The sequence below is a fragment of the Geotrypetes seraphini genome, chromosome 10 (genome assembly GCF_902459505.1).
Source record: "Geotrypetes seraphini chromosome 10, aGeoSer1.1, whole genome shotgun sequence".
NCBI lineage: Eukaryota > Metazoa > Chordata > Amphibia > Gymnophiona > Dermophiidae > Geotrypetes > Geotrypetes seraphini.
The window spans coordinates 34,203,653-34,211,032 of NC_047093.1; positions in this window are offsets into that span (position 1 = coordinate 34,203,653).

A 7,380-nucleotide genomic window follows, 5' to 3' on the forward strand; every position below is an offset into this window, starting at 1 on the left:
ACAGCTATAGACACTGAAGATTATTCTTTAGCCCAGGATCACATTGCCTTTGGTCTCCAGTGGTGGTGAAAGAATGCCAATGTTGGAACAAGATAAGGATATGAGAAAGTGAGATAAGACAAGAATGGCGTGCGGATAACAGTCTGATTTCTTCTTGCTACTAACCCTGTTGGTCCACAGGGCAAATCAACTTACTTTTACTAATCCCTCCATACAAATAAATATTCAAGGAGTCCACAGACAGAGGTCACTCAAATTCAAATTAAATTGTTGGTGCCAGTCTTGAGGCAAGTGTCCAAAAGCTTAAATTACCCTCACGTTCAAGTTCTCAGTCTTGGTAAGAAGGCCTAGACATAAAAGAGGGACGAAGGGGACCAGTTGCGAAGTATGTATGTTCTTACTGCCCTATGGACTAGAGCACAGTTCTTCAACCGCCGGTCCGCAGAAAATTCCTGCCGGTCCACGCAGGACCGGCGAGATGGACGCTGTTAAATTTCCTGCCCCGGTGGTGTTCACGGAAATCTTCTGTTCCTCCCAGCCTCGGGCGATCAAGACAGGCTGCCGACGTCGGGCATTCCCTCTGTGAGTCTCGCCTATGCGGAAACAGGAAGTTGAAACAAAATAGGCGGGACTCAGAAAGGAAAGATCCCAATATCGGCAGCCTGTCTTGATCGCTGCCCCTGCCAAGTCGCCGAAGAGGGCCGCGGGGAAAGTGCAGGCAGAGAGGAGATGGTCAGCATGCGCGGGGAGGTCAGCGTTTCGATTGGGGCCATCAGCAGCGTTTGTGCTGAGAGTCTGTCCACGTGCAGGATGCGGCAGGTAAGGGCCTCCGGCTCATCTTGGGCGGCAGGGCCTGCAGTGCAAAGCTGTTTTTGCCGGCTTGGGGTGGGGGGGGGCGGTTGCGAATGTGCAGGGAGCCTTCAACAGTGGCTGTCTCCTCTCCTAGCAGCTCTGTACTTACCAGGGCAGTTATTCACTTTGGCAACTTCCTCTTTCCTCAGAGGCGGCAACGGACCCAAGGCTGCCTAAGTAAATCACTGCTGCAGGCAAGTACTGAGAGCTGCTGGAAGGAGAGGAAGCCACTGTTGGAAGCTAGGAAGCTGCTGGATGTAGAAGGAGAGATGCTACTGGGAGGGGAGGTGGGAAAGGGATAGGAAGAGAGTTAATGTTGGATAGAGGGAAGGAGGGAAGGGAGATGGGAAAAAGGAAAGAAACAGCTGGCAGGGAGATTACAGGAGGGGAAGGGGATCAGGGTGGAATGGAGATCAGATGAGGGAAAGGGGAGAGACAGAGGAATGAGAAAGTAGAGAGAGATTGATGCTGGAAAGGGGGTCAGCAGAGAAATGAGAGAGGGATAAAGATGCTAGATCTGGTGTAGGAGAGATAAAAATGAAGAAAGCAGTGAAGCTGGAATGAAAGATGTAAAAAGGAGAGAGGAGGCACAGGCTGGATGGAAAGGGGAGAGGGGCATAGAAAGAAGTCAGATACATATGGAAGGGGGAGAGGCCAGACAGTGGATGGAACGGGCAGACGCTGGAAGGAAGAGTGGAAAGAAGATGAAAGCAGAGACCACAAAATGTAGAAAAAAACATTTTATTTCTATTCTGTCATTACAATATATCAGATTTGAAATATATATCCTGCTAGAGACATAACTGGGGACTGCAAAGCCTAACACTATTCCTATCATGTGTGACTGCAGTATTCTGTTAGCATGATATTTCTGTGTAGCATTCTGTAATAATTTGGCTTGTTCCGTTTTCTTGATAGTAGAGGGGATATATGTGAAGGGGAGGGGAGACAGGGGTTTTGTTGGTCCTTGCTCTGAATATTTATAAAATGACAATTGTACAGAATATTGTTTCTTTTTATACTTTAATAAAATACATTCAATATAAAATCATAACTGAGGCTTGTGCAGATGGGATCAGATGGTTTGTGGGGACCGAGCTTGCAGAGATGGGGCGAAAATGTGTTTTTTTTATTTCGGTCTTAGTAGTTTGCCGGTCCACAAAATAATTATTTTATTTCTGCCGGTCCACGGGTATAAAAAGGTTGAAGAACACTGGACTAGAGAATGACACGGGGACAAATTTTCCCTGTCCCCCGCAGGAACTCATTTTCCCATCCCATCCCCATGAGTTCTTTTCCTGTCTCTGCCCAATTCCTGCAAGCTCTGTCCTCATCTGCACAAGCCTCAAACCCTTTAAAATCATAAGTAGCAACATTCTAGAGCTCAGATTGTGATGTCATAATGCCTCTCATTCCACCAATGCCTAAGCTCCGACCTCATCTGCACAAGCCTCAAACCCTTTAAAATCATTAAGTGTTCGAGGCTTGTGCAGTTAAGGCAGAGCTTTCAGGAATGGGGCAGGGACAGCGACAAAACCCGCACGGACGGGACGGGATGGGAAAATTGAGTTCCTGCGGGGACGGGGAAAAATGTGTCCCCCGTGTTATTCTCTACTATGGGCCTATGTTAAAGACAGGGGTGTCAAATGTCGGTCCTCAAGGGCTGCAATCCAGTCGGGTTTTCAGGATTTCCCCAATGAATATGCATGAGATCTATTAACATACAATGAACGCAGTGCATGCAAATAGATCTCATGCATATTCATTAGGGAAATGCTTTATGAATTGCTGAATGCTTTATGAATTGAAGAACAGGACCATCATGAGGACAGAGAGGCCTGCCGACTGTGTTTAAGAAACTGGGATTCTCATGTGCTAGACCAGTGATTCCCAACCCTGTCCTGGAGGACCACCAGGCCAATTGGGTTTTCAGGCTAGCAAAATTCATTGACTAAAACTGTCCCCTCCCTCACTAGGACCCTCCCTCACTAGGACTCCCCTCCCCGTAAACGCCTTTTCTTTCTCTCAAGAAGCTCCTCATCTATTCAGATATCCCCTACCCATAGAACTCCAATTCATATGTAAGTACTAAAGTATTTAGGTATTCATTACCCATAGAACTCCAATTAGCACGTAAGTTTCCCATTAGACTATTATATCGTATTTAGAATCATTGTATGGTATTGTATTTAGTCTTATTGTATTGTATTGTATTTAGACTCACTATATTGTACTGTACTGTATTGTATTTAGACTCATTGTATGTAGACTTATTGTATTACATAAGAACATAAGAACATAAGCATTGCCTCTGCTGGGTCAGACCAGGGGTCCATCGTGCCCGGCAGTCCGCTCCCGCGGCGGCCCCCCAGGTCCATGACCTGGAAGTGTTCCTTACCTAACCTAAAATATCCATACCCCATTCGCTCAATGTCCTGTAAGGTAACTCTATCTGTACCCTGTAATCCCCTTCGCTTCCAGGAAGTCATCCAGTATTAAGACCTTTTGTTATTCGCTGAATGTCCAGCCTTCTTACAATGTAAACCGCCTAGAAGTCACCTGACTATGGCGGTATAGAAAAATAAAGTTATTATTATTATTATTATTATTATTAATGAATATGCATGAGAGATTTGCATATAATGGAAGTGATAGGAATGCAAATCTGCTCCATGTATATTCATTAGGGCTATCCCAAAAACCCAATTGGCCTATGGTCCTCCAGGACAGGGTTGTGTTTAAGAAACTGGGATTTTCATGTGCAACTCTCAGTTTGAAGCCTCTCTGACTAGATGATCATGGACTAATGAACTAAGATCCAGTTTTGGATAAAAGTAATCACAATGACTGTAGTATGTGTGTGAAAGTTGGGAAGTGAGTGTGAGTGATGGGGATTAGGTTCACTGATTAAATTATTCTGATATTAATAAATTAAGTATTGGTAAGTTGTAAAAGTACTGTAATGAAATAAACCGTGGGAGATACGATTAAAATTGAATTGATTCAAATAATATTTGTTTGTATTAAATATTTAACAGCTGGTTTTAAGAATTTGAGTTATGCATATTCATTGGGGAAATCCTGAAAACCCGATTGGATTGCGGCCCTCGAGGACCGACATTTGATAGCCCTGGTATAAGGGATATATCATTTATGTACCGATCTAAACAGGAAGTGACATAGGCCCAGATTCTCTAAACAGCACTGTTGGCGACGGCCGATCACTTGTCAATCACGTGATGGCACCATTTGGAGAATTGCACCTCCAGCAAAGATAGGTGCCGGAAATGTGGGCCAGAATTTTCAAGGCCTGCATTTCCAGTGCCTACTTTTGACGTGAATCACGCCTACATAGGCGTTCTACGACTCCTAACACCAGCATTAGACATGCCTAGAGTGGCATTGGCTGCCGTAAATCACATACATAGGCGCGATCCTGGAGCTGTTTTTTTTTTTAGGTGCCAGTAGGCGCCTTGAAAATCATTTTAAAATGTCTTTTAAACAGTGTTTTTCACTTAACTTAGGCGTAGGTAGGGTACCTACCAGCGCCTAAGTTAAGGCGCCATTTATAGACTATGGGCCATAGTAAATAATAGCAAATATAAACTAAAATGGCTCAGCAATGTATTTAGGATTGTAATCGCCACTCCATGCAGATTAGCTACTGTCCCCCTCTTCTTCAAATCTGCGCTTGCGGCTGCCACACGGTAACGGCCCCGAAGCCCAGAGAGAATGAAAGGGCTTCAGGGCTGTTGCCGTGTGGCAGCCGCTAGCACGGCTTTGTAGAAAAGGGGGTATGTTTTCAGTTCAGGGAAATGCTACATAGCATAACACTTTTAGCATTGTGACCAGACAGCATGGGCTAGCACTCCACTCGGCTATTGTATTTCTGTTTTTTAAAATAAAATTCTTGTTCCCTTTTTGCCACTATAGGAGAAATGATTTTAAACTGGCTGACATCATCAACCATTCATCACATCTCATTTTTCTACATTTGGTGGAATATGGTTGTCTTATTGACTATGAATCGGATCTAGACTACATTAAAAAAAAAAAAAAACAATTGAAGAGTAAAAAAATGACCTTCATGACTCAAGATGTGCAGAAAGTTCAAGGTCAAAATTGAACCAAACTTCAACATTGCTCAAGTTAGATAGACTATTCCCAAGATTCAACAGAGAAATCTGAAGCTTTCCCAGTAAATCTGGGAAAAATCCAAAGAGAATTGTTACAGATTCACAGAAATTTGTACCGAATCTGCCTGAACTCCAATGTAGATATGCAAATTCAAGAAATCCACTAGATTTTACTTTTATTTTAAGAGTGTCAAATTTGAAGAACTCCAAACTTCTGGCATGCTATTATATGGCCAACACACTGTTTCCTTTGTCTCTACTGTCATATGAAATATGTGAGGCCTGTGGCTCAGAGGAAGACTTGAATATATAAGTTGGAATTCCATGTAGAATTAAAGAAATCTACTCTGGTCCTACATACATTTAGAAAAATACACCCATGCTCTACTTCTTTCGGTCCCTCTGACCTCTTGAAATTATAAGAACATAAGAATTGCCATACTAGGACAGACCAAAAGGCCCATCAAGACCAGAATTCTGTTTCCAACAGTGGCCAACCCTGGTCCCAAGTACCTAGCTAGATCCCAAGTAGTAAAACAGATTATATGCTACTTATCCTAGGAATAAACAGTGTATTTCTCCAAGCCATCTGAATAATGGCTCTTTTAGGAAATTATCCAAGCCTTTTCTAACCTTGCTAAGCTAACTGATTTCACCACATTCTCCGGCAACGAATTCCAGAGTTTAATTACACGTTGGCCCCCTAGTCCTAGTATCTATGGAAAGAGTAAACAAGCTCTTTCCACTCCACTCATTATTTTATAGACCTCTATCATATCACCCCTGAGCCGTCTCTTCTCCAAGCTGAAGAGCCTCAGCCACTTTAGCCTCTCCTCCTAAGGAAGTTGACCCATCCCTTTTATCATTGTCGTCACCCTTCTGGCGTCAACTAACTGCAAAATTATATAAGTGGCTAATTGCATTTAAGGAGAGACTCATTAATCTGTTGAGAAATATATTTCAGCCTAAGATATTAACCCTGGCCCTGATTCTATTAACAGCACCCAACTTGTAGGCACTGAGGAGTGCAAGTATCCGCCCACAATCTGCCCTAACCATGACTACATTTTGTAGGTGCCTTGGACTAGATGCCTACCTTGAAGTGGTAGGTGCCTACCAAGTTAGGCAGCTACCATCTAATTAATTGCAATTTTCAAATAACAGCACCGATTAAGGCTTGTTAAATAATTAAGTCAGGTGCCTATACCAACATATATCTTCAAATATGCAATTGTGTCCATAAATATAACATAAAAAAATTTAAAAATTTTTTTTAAAATTATAATGTGAAAAGTGCTCAGTGTCCTTTGTCTCCTGCACAAACGGTGCCGCTAAGAGATCAAGTTTGGGACCATCATAACACTCTTCCGTCCCAACACAAACAAGTTAGTACAATGGCTACTGCGCACAACCTTATGAGCACGCACCAGTCACGTTAAAACACAATAGCAAAGAAAAATTCCTGCCGGGCTGCTATTTGGTTGTGATGAAGAAACAAGATCAGTTACCTCCAATATAAGATAAGTGATACCTTTTCCATTTTCATAAGGAGCCATTGTAATAACTTGTTTGTGTTGGGACGGAAGAGTGTTATGATGGTCCCAAACTTGATCTCTTAGAGGCACCGTTTGTGCAGGAGACAAAGGACACTGAGCACTTTTCACATTATAGTTTTTATTTATTTTTAAAAATTCTTTATTGGTTTTTAATCAAAAACAGTGTCATACAAATGAAAGAACAAAAGATATTCCACATATTCCACTATTATCTATACAGGTAACATAAATATCATTCAATAATTTCATTTTCCTGTATATAATAATATCATAATATATCCTAATATACAATACAAATAAAGAATAAAGTTACCCAAATATCACTATCATTATTTATTCCACTCCCTCCAACCCCTCACCTCCCTGGATGTGTAAAGATAAATAAACCAAAGAAAAGAAGAGATATGATAAAAATACATTATTGTGTTTTTACAAATTTAGTCAATGGGCTCCAAATTTTATTAAATACTTCACTAAAACCCCTACATTCTGTGTTAATTTTTTTTATGTTATATTTATGGACACTATTGAATATTTGAAGATATATGTTGGTATAGGCGCCTAACTTAATTATTTAACAAGCCTTGAGTACCTGATTGTAAAACCGCTTAGATAACCTTGATAGGCGATATATAAAATCCTAATAAACTTGATAAAATAAAAACAAGCTTTAATCGATGCTGTTATTTGAAAATTGCAATTAATTAGATAATCAAATTTGAACATATTTATTAAAAGTAATTTTATACTCCTTTTCTGCCTGGCACCAATCTAGGCACCTACTTTAGGTGTTGTTTATAGAATCAGGGCCCAAATGTGCAGGTGTGTTATAGGAT